The sequence below is a fragment of the Pipistrellus kuhlii genome, unplaced genomic scaffold, assembly GCF_014108245.1.
Source record: "Pipistrellus kuhlii isolate mPipKuh1 unplaced genomic scaffold, mPipKuh1.p scaffold_m20_p_9, whole genome shotgun sequence".
Classification (NCBI taxonomy): Eukaryota; Metazoa; Chordata; class Mammalia; order Chiroptera; family Vespertilionidae; genus Pipistrellus; species Pipistrellus kuhlii.
Window position 1 is genome coordinate 25,601,314 of NW_023425595.1, and position 13,271 is coordinate 25,614,584.

At 48.1% G+C, this 13,271-nt stretch overlaps 1 long non-coding RNA gene across 1 annotated transcript; it reads left to right on the forward strand.

Annotated features, from left to right (window-relative positions):
- The first annotated feature begins 416 nt into the window (after positions 1-416).
- On the forward strand, positions 417-6,720 carry LOC123651920. Its single transcript, XR_006740922.1, has 2 exons — positions 417-1,967; positions 2,099-6,720. It is a non-coding gene; the product is annotated as an uncharacterized LOC123651920 (long non-coding RNA).
- The last annotated feature ends 6,551 nt before the right edge of the window (positions 6,721-13,271 follow it).

A 13,271-nucleotide genomic window follows, 5' to 3' on the forward strand; every position in this document is an offset into this window, starting at 1 on the left:
TTGCTGGCCTTGGGAGGGACTGCTAGTTTTGCCTTCAGGAGCGTTAGTTAGATAGGGCCTCACTAATAAAACCAGTGACCTGGTTCATCTCTCAGCCTTTGGGGATGATTATATTTTTGCAAACACGTGGGGAGAAGATAAAACAAAGAGCGATAATTCAACTCCAAAGCTCCCAGTATCTTCCTTCCCTCCATATCCTAGCCCCGTGGTCAGCAAACTGCAGCTCTCGAGCCACATGCTGCTCTTTGTCCCCTTGAGTGTGGCTCTTCCACAAAATACCACGGCCTGGGCGAATCTATTTTGAAGAAGTGATATTAGAAGAAGTTTAAGTTTAAAAAATTTGGCTCTCAAAAGAAATTTAAATCATTGTACCTTTGATATTTGGCTCTGTTGACTAATGAGTTTGCCAACCACTGTCCTAGCCTAATGGTGCTAGGATATAATAGTCTTAACCACCCAAGTTACCACTGTGGATGAATAAATGGTGCAGTAATAAATCATAAATTCCTAACAGGCAGGTCATGGTGAATAGTCACTCCCTAGGCATATAACATTTTAGTAAAAGGCTTATCTTTGTCTTAAGCAAGCCCTGTCTATTGTTTTTGTGCATCTAGGTGATCACACCTCTGAAATCCTTTTCTTCAGAGTCCTCCTTCTAAAATATAACCACTCCCAAGGGAGCAAATAGTTTTAAGTGTCCTTTAGTCGAATCCCACTTTGCTTTCTCCCACCTTCACATAATCTTCTGTAAATTCCATGCTTAATTCCAAATGCATAAAAGAACTGCAAAATGTTTATCACCGGAGCATTTGAGATTCTTCTCCCTGGCGTATGTTGTCAGCTTGGCTCAAACTTATGAAAACTCTACAGATTTGGATGTTTCTTACGTGGACATTGCAGAGAACTCATCCCAAGTGCTCACCAAGCAGAGCAGGAAGTCAGAGCACAGGGTTCCTTCCTCATGTGGGGAACATCTCTCAGTATTACTGGCACAAGAGATATTTGGGGTACACAGACATCTGTGCTCTGACAGCTTTAAGCTGAAGACTTTTTTTTTTTTTTTTTTTTTTTTTTTTTTTTAGTGTGGTAACAAGAAATTTGAATCAGCTTCTCTTTAAGGGAATATCGTGACTATCACGGTTTCTAATTTTAAACAGAAAATCCATTTTCCACCATCATCCTTGATCAGAAGTAGCCTTTTTGAAAAACTGGAGGGAATGCAGGATTCTAGTGAATTCACCTGATCTCCAGAGAGTACATTTTAAACAATACAGGAAGTACTTGAGGAAAATGAAAATGCATTGGTTTTGAGTTCTCTTTCCTGGGGAAGGCCAGAAAAAGCTGCAGATGGGGGAGACGAGAGGAGGAGGGGGTTGGGGGAAATCCCTCGGAAGTCATTTTCTTGAGTATCAGAGAGGAGAAAGGAGTATAAAGACCAGCTGAAGAAGTGGGACTCCTTGATGAAATTCTTGTAATAAACTCCCATCCCGACGGTGCTGCAAGTGGTCCGTGGAATCCAAGGCCTGGGCAGCTGTAGGGAAGAATGGAGAGTGCCAATTCCTGCCTCTGAGCAAGGGCAGAGACTTTGCTGGTCCTCTGCAAAGCATCCTCGGGCCAACAGCGCTCCACACATTTTTCTGAGACTTTGGATCATTTGCAATTTGCCCCACGACTCCCACACATTTGCCTCTTAGTGTCCCAAAGCTCTCGCTGCTGCAACGTTCCCATAGGAATGTGGACGACTGCCAAGCGACCTCATGAACATTCCATTCATCTCCTTGGCTGGGAGGCAGCAAGGAAACCAAAGGGGCTGGTTGTTTAACTGTTTGGGTCCCAAATTCACCCTGAAATGAATGGTCATGCTTGTTGAACTTTTCCAACAATCATGCAGAAAAACAGAAGATAAAAACCAAAGAGAATATGCATTTATTCATATGATCCCATCTGAAAAACAGCTATTTTTAAAGGTAGCCAAATGAAAACCACATTCTCTGATTTTCCTTATTGTGAAATCATCCTCCACCAGAAAGTCATTTTGAAGTAATGAGGCTTTGTGAGGTGTGACTAAGAACAATGTGACTATTTTTTTTTTTTAAAGCAAACACAGCAAAATACAGCCATCCAAATGAAGGTTGTTATCTTCCAAGCAATTCTAAGATGCTCAAACATGTGAAAATCCTTTTAGGGAATTACTGGCTAAGTATTGCTCTCACTGTTTTGCTTTCTGTTGATCATTCACTCTGCATGTATTAGACACCTCCTGGGTGCCAAGCACTCTGCCAGGCCCAGGGTATAGAGTGAGAAGAGAGATGCAATCTCGTTGCATGTTTGATGAAGGAGGCCCCCAGGAGCTGGTGGAAAAAGTTAGCCCAACCTCGGTTTGAATCCCAGTTTAGCCTGTGTGGATTGTGTAACCTCAGGCAACTTTCCTAAACTCTTTGAGTCACAATGTCCTCATGTCTAAAATGAAGGTGGTAAAATTGACTTCATAGGATTGCTTTGAGGAGAAAAGCAGATAAAATGTTTAATAACTAGCCATTGCAGCGACCCATACAGTACAGAGTAATTGCTCAGCAGTTGAGTGTTCCTGTGATTATAATTGCTTGATTTGCTTAGTTAGTTCAACCATCTCTTTTGGGGGATTAGACTCTGAATGCACTTTTGAAAAAAAATCAAACGTTTTATTATGTGTATATGGGTAATACAAAGTACAAAATTCAAAGTGTACAAACATTAGGTGATGGAAATGAAAACTTCTTTCTTCTCTCACTCCTCTGCTGCTTGTTTTTCTCCCTGGAGATAACCAGTATGACCAGGATCTTGTATATTTACAGATTTAATTATATTTCTTGAAGATAGGTTCATAACAATACATTGATTCCTACTACATTTTTAAATGATTATGTGATGTTCCATTGACTGAATGTATCATAATTGATTTAGCCAGTTTCCTATTGGTCAACATTTGTTTCTAATCTTTGGCCATAACAACAATGCAGCAAACACTCTCCTTGTGCTCAGCTTTGACTAAGAATAATTAAACCACAGCAGCTCCAGGCAACATCATTAGAACAAGGCGACTGGTTGGAAGCAGAGAATGATGACCCAATTGGGTACATTCTGGATTGTTTTCTCAAAATACATCTCACTATTCTGTTCCTGGAATATTCATACTATTCCCCAAATGCTACCTACTGGAAAAGTGCAGAGTCCGCATAATAATATTACAAGAACTGCCCTGCTTGGCTCAGTGGTTAAGCCTAAATATGAACCAGGAGGTCATGGTTTGATTCCCAGTTGGGGCATGTGCCCGGGTTGCTGGCTTGATCCTTAGTAGGAGGTGTGTGGGAGAGGTCCAATCAATGATTCTCTCTTATCATTGATGTTTTTCTCTCTCCCTTCCCCTCTGAAATCACTGAAAACATATTTAAAAAAATAATATTACAAGAATGGTAGCATCCACCCAAAAACCTATATAATTTTATTAACTAATAAAGAAAAACAATGGTGACATTCTAGTTCAGACATGATGTCATGCAACCCCTCCAAGATCTATAATAAATGGACACATTTTCCTGTGGTTGGCACCAAAGAGTCAAGGATGCAGAGATTCCAGACAGCCTCTCCAGAAGCAGCTGTTAAGAAGAGTTGCACTCCAATTTGCTGCCTCAGCTTGAAACAGAGAAATGTATTAAAATGTGCCACATTGGTTAACATGGGTTCAATTAGATGAAGCCTGCCAATTTGGAAGCAGGACAAGTGTTCCTTGGTGGCCATCTTTGCGTATGTCCAGGCCCGCACCGGCTGTGTGTGGAATTGAGTCAGAGAGAACCCATACATGAGGTTCTGGCACAATCCAAGCACAACTGAAACCTGGGGATTAGCCTTCCTGGATGAATCCTTATTTCTGAATCACGAGAAAGGCTCACGTGAACCAGGCGGCAGGGGAATGGAAGTCTTTCTAAGAAGTCTCCTCCGTCAGACGTGCACGCGGATCCTGAAATGAGCTCCATGCAAATGAAAACCGGTCCCAAGGACATCTTGAGCCAAAGAAAATTCTTGGTTGGGGTTGAAAAAATGTCAGATAAATAGTTTCTCCTTGCTTCTCAGCGGGCTCCGGCTATCGCTGCGATCCAGATCTGGCCTCCGAGCAGTTCTGGCAGGTTTATCTTGGACCAGCTGCTGTGATGAAATCGCAGTAATTCCAGGTTTCCCTCAAATCTAGACTGAGCCAAAGGCAATCTGGGCTTCTAGCATTCGGCTGACTTCACTGCCTCTCTCCAGTCCTTCCTCAGATTTCAAGCTTCTGATTTTTTTTCTTTTTTTAACTGAGACAGGGGTGGTGGAGGAACCCCTTCCAGTGCAGCCCAGAAATGTGGGAAATGTTTATTTCAGGTTAATCCAGGAAACCTCTGTGAAGCACCAGTGAGTGTTTAGGTAGGCCACCTGGTGTGACACGGACTGACATGGATTATGTATCCTACAATATGCCAGCCTATCCATCAGGCTTCCTACACAAAAGATCTCACTTAATCTACCAACAGCACTATGAGACAGAAACTGTTATTCCTATTTTCCAAAAGAGCATGGTGGGTCTCAGCAAGGTTGAGTCTCTTCCTTGAACTCGCAACTGGTGTTTGAACCTGGCCCTAGCCTGAGTCTCAGGCCTCTGCTTGTTCTCACATAAGTAAGAAGGCTTTAGATAGAGTACAGGAAGAGAGACGATGATAAGAAAAACTGAGTCGAACAAAAGGGAGGAAACTGAGACCCGGATGAGAGAAGGGCAAGATGGGTGAATAGAGTCTGCTCATCCTGAGCCCAACCTCTGAAGCCCTTTCGGACCCTGGGAACCCTGTGGGAGGCTGTAGATAAAAGGGGGGTTCTATAGGAGGTAAGCTCACAGGGTGGCCTGATCATAAATTCCCAACTGAGCAGGTCATAGTTGGTAGTCACACCCCAGGCATATATGTTTTGAGAAAAGGCTTCTCTTTGCCTTCAGCAAGCCCTGTCCATTGTTTCTGTGCATCTAGGTGAACACACCTTTGAAATGCCTCTTTTCAGTCCCTTCCTTCTAAAGCCTGACCACTCTCAAGAGAGCATATCATCTTGTTAGCTGTCCTGTATTTGAACCCTACTTTGCTTCTCCCACCCTCATATAATCTTCCTTAAGTTCCCTCCTTAATTCCAAATGCATAAAAGAAACATTTATATTCTCTGGAGCAAATTAAGTCTTTCTTCCCAGCAATTGTCGTCAGTTTTGACTCAAATAAACTCATAAAAGTTCTGCAGGTTTGGATGTTTATGGCCACAAAGTTGTTGTCCAGATGTCACCAGAAAGTACTGATTTGGGAACGTCTAGCAACTAGCACAGAAACTGGGGTGCACTGAGAAGGTGCCCGTTGCTCTTTGCTCCTAAGGAAGACGAGAAGGCTTCTTGGGAGCCTTTGATGTATTATAGAAGTAACATGTGCTCGAGGAGCTCAGTTCCAGACATGGTGACCCAAGGCTCTGTGAGACCTGCAGTGGGACTCATCGGGGTTTCTGTAGGGATTTTATTGAATTTCTTAACATTCCTTTAAAACAGGTTTTCTGGCCCTATGTGCTTTTGAGTGTCAACCTATGAACCTGGAGGTCATGGTTCAATTCCCGGTCAGGGCACGTGCCCAGGTTGCAGGTTTGATCCCCGAAAAGAGGCGTACAGGAGGTAGCTGATCAATGTCTCTATCTCTCCCTCTCCCTTCCTCTCTCTCTAATATCAATAAAAACGAAACAGGCTTCCTGGGCTAGATGCGTGGCTTGCTGCCCATCCCTTGGATTCCTGGCTCCCAAGAGGCTGGAGGCAGGTCTGTTGTGGGACACAAAGTAACCTCCGCCAGGAGAGGAGGATGGATGCTGAGCAGAGTGCACCTCAACAGCAGCCACAGCTTGTGATGGTGAAGGAGCAGAATTTTCGTAGAGCCAGTGGGACCCTGAACCATACGATGGATTGAGAAAGACATGCCTCTCATTTTCACCTGGGGCATTTTCTTGGGATCAGCGCCAGAAGGCTCAGAGCTATCAGAAGGCTGGTGTTAACAATGCTATGACATTCAGAATGGAGGAACTGCTGAATTCTAGAAAGGACTCACCTGGGAAAATTTATCTAAAAATGAAGAGAAAGGGAGTGTTTCACTTCCCTGCCTGTGGGTTCTCCCTGGCATATTTCCAGCTGAGGAGGGGAGACATTTTAGTCTTTGGATTGTTTTGTGGAAAACTTTGTGTGACTCATCAAAGGCCAGAGGAAAATAATGAAACTGCTCAACTTTGCATCTCTTGGGCAGGCAAGGTCAGCCCCCACTAAGTAGAGCGGAAAAAGGTAAGGAGTGATGAATAAATATTAATCTTATGACAATAACTCTTGAGACCTATATATCCACATATTAGCTTAACGTTATATGTTTTGTTTTTAATTGGTAAGCTAGCATATTCAGTAGAGTGAGGGGCATAGAGAAGAAGATTGAGAGACGGTGGGCTCTGAGTTTGGGTCTGACACCCATGAGGCATGAGACTTTGGGCAAGTTACTTCTTGCTCATCAGTGTCACTTTCTTGTCTGCCAAATGGGATACAAAACAACAATAACAACAAAACTGAGTCTTGACATGAACATTGTATATTCCCAAATGCCTAGCACATCATGTGTGCTAAGTAATACAGCAACAATGAAGTATCCTATATAATAAAGAGGTAATATGCAACTAAACCCTCACACCCTCACAAAATGGCTGCCTATGAACAGGCTGGCAGGGGGGTTAGTGAGGGATGATCAAATGACTGAGCAAGCAGGCTGCATGGAGCGACCATGCTAGCAAAGGGGTTGTGAGGGGTGACCAGGCCGGCAGGGGTGAGAGTGAGAGTGGGGGGAGGGGGGAAGAGGGCGCCAACAGGGGAGGCAGTAGGGGCAATCAGGCTGCCAGGGGATGCAGTTAGGGGTGACCGGGACAGCAGAGAGGGATAGTTTGGGGGCAACCAGGCCAGCAAGGGGGGGGGGGCGCATAGTTGAGGGCAGTTAGACTGGCGGGGCACACTAAGGGGTTACTAGGCCGGCGGGGGGCGGGAGCAGTTGGGGGTGATCAGGCTGGCAAGGGGGCCAGTTAAGGGTGACCAGGTCGGCAGAGGGGGGCAATTGGGGGCAACCAGTTTAGCAGGGGCGGGGGGGGGGGGGAGCAGTTAGGAACAACCAGGCTGGCAGGGAGGGGGCAGTTGGGGGCAACCTGGCCATCCAGCTGGGGGCAGTTAGGGGCGATTAGGCAGGCAGGCTGGTGAGTGATTAGGAGCCAGCAGTCCAGGATTGTGAGAGGGATCCTGGATTGGAGAGGGTGCAGGCTGGGCTGAGGGGATCCCTGGCCCCATGCATAAATTTCGTGCACTGGGCCTCTAGTTATAATAATAACCAAGGGTACCAGAGTGTAAGCTCTTCTTTGTACTCCTGGCATCCTACAAACTGCTTGTCACATAGTAGGCAACCCCTAAACATTGGTTGCATTATACTGGGCTGGTTGGTTTGGTACCAGCTATATGGAAAGCATTGTTCTAGATACTCTTGGGATTATAGAAGAGGGTTAGATGCTGGGTCAAGTCCAACAGATGAGGAGTCGAGTCATGTATAGTTCTCAGTCTCCATTTTTTTTCACCTATAAGTCAGGGAAAATTGTATGGTATCTGTCAGGAACAGAGATAATAGGTCCACTCCTCCCAAACATTCTCCCCTTTTTTTCTTGCTGATAAATCCCTGGTTGTATTGAGGGCTGTGTGCCGCCTTTCTGTGCCCCAGGGAGACATCATATGGCAAATCCTCACTGTTACAGGCCAGTCATCCGCTGATCGCATTCTCTTTGCCTGTGACTGGTCTCAGTCCTGGCCAAGGAGATTGAGAGAATGTCACTAAAGGACGCCAAGAAAGCTTTATTTGCTTTAAAAAAGAGGAAAGAGACACATAGGAAAACAAACAAAAGAAAACAAAACCAAATCCTGTTTCTCTCCCTCTGGCCTTTCCTGAGGCCATGTGTGACACCTGGAACAGAGGCAGCTGCCTCCAGCCCAAGTGGAGAATCACCGACCCCGAGAATGGCAGGGCTGAGTGCTGGGAAGAACCCGGGGCCTTGGTGACATTATGGAGCCGCTGAACTCATCAGCCCTGGAGTTCTCATCACTAGATGGATTTTCCTTATTGTCTAGGCAGTGTTAAGTCAGAACTTACGCACCTTGTTGTCAGTGAAGGAAGTTACCCTGGATGATGCACTTGTCCATGGGCTGGTTCCCCTCACTTCCCTTCTGGAAATAGAACATCCATCAGCCAGGAATCTTGTAGCAAAGGCCTGACATTCCTGCCTCATGTGGGAACTTCGGGAGTTCCTTTCAAACTCTGGAATTCTCTACTCCCGTGCACTTGGGGGAGGAGCTCTGAGAAGCCAGGGGAAGGCCTTCCTTGGGGACACCAGAGGCAGGGAGGGCACTGGGATGAAAGTGCAGGTCCTGGAAGCAGAAGCCCCGAGGTTGCTCCTGGGAATCCCGTTGCCAGCCCTGTAGTTCTGGCTGAATCACATCAGCTCTTATAAGCTCAGTCTTCTTACCTGCAAAAGGGGCTGAAAGTAGCCCCTCTCTCAGGATCAGGATTACATGACAAAACCACCCAAGTGCCTGACAATGTGAACGCCTACTTAGAGACAATTGCTCTAAAGAAAACGCCGAAACGCAGAGCAGAAAAGGAAGGCTTTCATTTTCCTGGCTGGAAGAGGGAGATGAGATAGATTGTTGGGCTGGGAAACCCACAATGTGGTGGAAGTGGTGGTCCTCTCGGGGAAAGGTTTGATGCCCGCTTCCTCACCAGCTTTCTCAAACAACACAGCTCTTTCTAAGTGGTTACAAAGAGCAGTGTGGCTGAGAGCAGGGGGAAAAAGAGGAGCCCCTTGGACAGTGGCCTGCAGCCCTACAGCCGCGAACTATTAATAGCCTATAAACCCTGGCAGAGGAGCCCAGCCCCTCCCCCCCAGGGGACAGCAGAGGGGTCAGAGCTCTGCCTGACATGGGCTTGGAATACTGGTGACCCCTCCGGAGCTTTCTCAGTGAGGGAACATTTTTCTGCTGGGCTGGGGCTGGCTGAGCTTCCTCCTGCAGAGACCCCAGCCCGAGCTGCTAGCCAGGTTCACATCCTGCAAGCATTCGCTGACCTCTCTGGGTCCTCAAGCCACACACTAGCAGCCTCCACACTGATGATCTCATTGCATTCTCACAGCATTGAGCAAACTATTCTATAAAAGATATTTCTATTGATTTCAGAGAGGAAGGCAGAGGTAGAGAGGGAAAGAGAGAAACATCAATGATGAGAGAGAATCATCTATCCGCTGCCTCCTGCATGCCCCCTACTAGGAACTGAGCCCACAACCTGGGCATGTGCCCTGACTGGGAATCGAACCATGACCTCTGGTTCAGAGGTTGACCCTCAACCAGTGAGCCACACTGGCTGGGCAAGCAAATCTGTTAGAGAAACAGAACCCATCTGAGAGTGTGGCCATGACCTCTTCAAGGAAAGGAACTTTGGTTCTAGAACCCAACCCACCTGTCTCCAAGTCAGTGCTTCCCTGTGAAGTCTGGGAGACATCCGGGCCTTCAGGAAGACCCTCCAGGTCCTTTGTCATGCTGGCAAGAAGAGGAAGGACCCTAGGGTAGAGTGAGTGACCGAGGGCAGAACAAAGCCAGCCTAGCACCTGGACTCGGGATCAGAGGAGCTGACATGCCCATTGGTGCTGCTCTGGCGACCAGGGGGCTGTGGCTTATGGAGCAGACAGCGCCCTCCTTTCCCTCCCTTTGCATAGTCATGCCTGGTTTCATTGCTTCCAAGCTTAGAAAACCTAGAGACCCTTCTTGGTTCCTGAATGCAAGACAAAGACAGTCCCTCAGCTGCAATGGGACCATTCCAGGTCCTTCACAACCCAGCTCCCATCCCTCTTTCAAAACACACCCTCCTCTGAACCATCTGTCCCCACACAGACTTAGTTACAGATCCTGGGATAGCCATTTAAAGAGCAAGGATCATGCTTTCTCACCCCCTGCCCCTTTCCCCCTGGCCTGATCTAGCATCTGGAGCAGGAACTGCAGGAAGAGCTATCACCCTTGTCAACTGGGTCCAGACAGCCGGGATAAGGGGGATGAGGCCCGGGACATGGGACCAGGAGTCCACAGACAGAGGAAGGCCCGGACTGCCCCGTGGCACTACAAGGGCTGAGTTCTGGAGATCCTGGGTTGGGAACGCTCAACCTTCTCTCCTTTCAGATGTGCTGGGCCTGGATTCAGACTGCTTTCCAGACACAACTCTGCTGTATCTCCAGGCTGGCTCTACGAGCTTCCCCAGACTTTTCTGCCCCTGGTACTGTCCTCAGTCCTTCTTTCTGGTGATTTTGTTCTCAGAGAATCTGAGTCCATTTCCCACAGGTTAGGCCCAAATATTAGACTGTGAGTGTCAGTCTTCCTAGGTCTGAATGGCAGAGCATCCCATGAAAGAAGGACAGCGTGAACATTTACCAAGTGCAGGCATGGGGCCAGGGGGTGCTGGAAGTTGGTGCCCAGGAAGCATACCCAGAAAGGAACCAAACTACCTTAAGATGTCATTTTTTTTGGAAAAGTATTTTTTATTTATTTCAGAGAGAAAGAAATATGTAACCATGGATTGGCTGCCTCCTACACGCCCCACACTGGGAATCCAGGCTGCAATCCAGGCATGTGCCCTGGCTGAGATTGAACCATGACCTCCTGGTTCATAGGTTGATGCTCAACCACTAAGCCACCTTGGCTCCCTAAGATCTCATCCCCCCCCAACAAAGAATAGGAAGTCAGGAGCTTCTTTGATTGGCCTGTTCTGTAAAGTAATATCATTAAGCTTATAGACAGAGTCTACCTAGGTTGACTATCCTCTTTACCAACACCTACAGCTCTTGAAATCTACAGAAGGATTTGCTGGGAATGACTGAATTCGCACTCGGCAGTGAGAACAGAACCCAATTTGTATTGCATCCCAGTGCACAACGGGTGGGACGGGGTCTGAGAGTTGCAGGGGGAGTTATCTCTGCAGGACTCAGGCAAGACTCCCCTCCTTCCAGCTTCAGTCATTTCCCAGCCTTGGGTTTCACTGCCGAGTTTTCACCGGGATGGCCCTCCTGCAGACCTGCAGGGAGGTGTCAGCATCCACAGTGACTGAGTGTGCTCCGAGCACCATCTTGGTGCGTTAGCTTCCACAGAGGTCACTTCTGTCCAATCAGCCTGCCCTGCTAGCACCACTCCAAATCCCCATGACCTCAGCACTCAGAGTTTGGGGGCCTGGATGTCTGTGTTCTAAATCCCAATCAGCACATGCTCCCTCCTGCTGGGGCACGGGTAAGTTAGCCCTTCCTCTGCCTTTGATGGGAAGTCATTTCTTTCCTGCGACTCCTCTGCGGTGCAGCCACAGCCGTAGCCATGGGGAGAGCTGTGAGCAGGCGGCACTGCTATTTGCACCTTTGGGTGCATGCGCTTATCCATGTTCTGAGTCCACATGGAAACCCTTTGAAGTGGGGGCTATCTTCCTCCTTCAGCAGGTGAGAGAAGGAGACTCAATGAGAAGCTGCAGGTGGTGGCAGAGCTGGCACTGAACCAAGAACAGCTGGCTCTGCATCCAATTCGCGTCCCTCAGCAGCTCGTGAGAAGCCAACCCCTCACCCAGGGAGAGCACAGGCTTGAGATCTGGCCCTACCTGCCTATCCCAGCCACCAGGCACTGATAAGCCACCAGGTGCTCTCTGAAGTAGTGTGCACTCTCTCTGAGCAAGCCTTGCTGGCAGGGAGTCCTAAGGCTTCAGCTGGTATGTGCGTGGACCAGGGACAGTCCTGCTCTGCCCCGAGGCTGAGTCATCCCTGGACATTCACTCGGGGTCACTCTATGGTCTCATGTGACTTGCCCTACAGCATTTCTGGGTTTCCTGGGGACCTTCCCCGCCCTTAGTGAAGGGGACTTGTTTTCTAGGCAACCCATCTCCCTGAGCTCACTTGCTTTTTCATTTTGCAAATATTTTCACTTCTCACTAAGTGAAGTGTGCCATTTCTTTCCAGGTCCTGTGTCTCTAAGAAAGAAAGAGCCCTGCTTAATGGGAACACATGGTATGCCAGGCACTGACACATAATCTCCTCTGTTTAATCCCTAAAACAAGCTTGTGAGAGGGATCCCATTTTGACAGAGAATTGAATGCCTTTCTTCCCATAGCTAATAAGTGGCAAAGGCAGAATTTGAACCTGGGCCTGTTAGCCACCCCTTTCCCGCATACCCCTTGTCTCCTAAGGAAGTTAGTTCGGATCCTGTGGCGGCCACTTCAATTCACACTCGAACTCTGCTGTCTCCAGGCTGGCTCTATCGAGCGGCCCAGACTTTCCTCTTCAGCCCCAGGTGCCCTGCCCAGCCCTTCTTTCTGGTGATCTTATTTACTGAGCATCCTGGACTCGAGACCTGGAAGGGACTTCAGAAGCCACCCAGTCCCTCTCCTCTGGAGCTGGAACCTCCTGCCTGACCCTCAGCCTCCTTGGAAAACATCGGGACAGAGACTGCTTCCTTCATTTGGGGATGAGGGAATACTGTTGGAGAGGGTGTGCTGGGTACTCGCACTCCTCCCCCTGCTTCCTAACTGGGCAGCCTTGGCCTCTGGCTTCCTACCGGGAGGGCCTGGCAGGAGATGAAGGGAGGGCCTGAGGAGAAAGAGGGGGTGTTCATCCCCCTGTTCCCTCGCTGCCTGGTCTCAGGAAGGCAGTAGTGAGTCCATTCCTCACTGAAAGCCCTGGATGCTTCTTGGCGGGCCTTTCTTGTAACGCTAGGTCTTACTGTGTCCCTGGTGTGGTACTAGCTGCCCAGGACTGCTGCGCTCTGGTGCATCGGCATCCCTCATGGCTGCCCTCACTTCTGCCCCCAACTTTGAAAAGAATCCCTTTGTTAAATGCTCATCTATTGTCCCATGTGCATCCTTTTCATTCCTTTAGATCGGCCCCTCCATTTCCTACAGAGACTCACCGAATAAAGGGGTGAAGTGACTTGCTCAAGGTCTCTCGGCAACTCGGGAGTGGAGCTAGGTCTTAAACACCGGTCTCAGGGCTCCTTGTCATGGTGCCCCTTGGGCCGTCCTAATTTCCAATCAAAATGCTTCTGTCTAAGACTGAGCACCTGTACAGCTTTTCCCTTGGGCACACCATTGCCCACCCGGGGTCACTTTGAGAGGCTT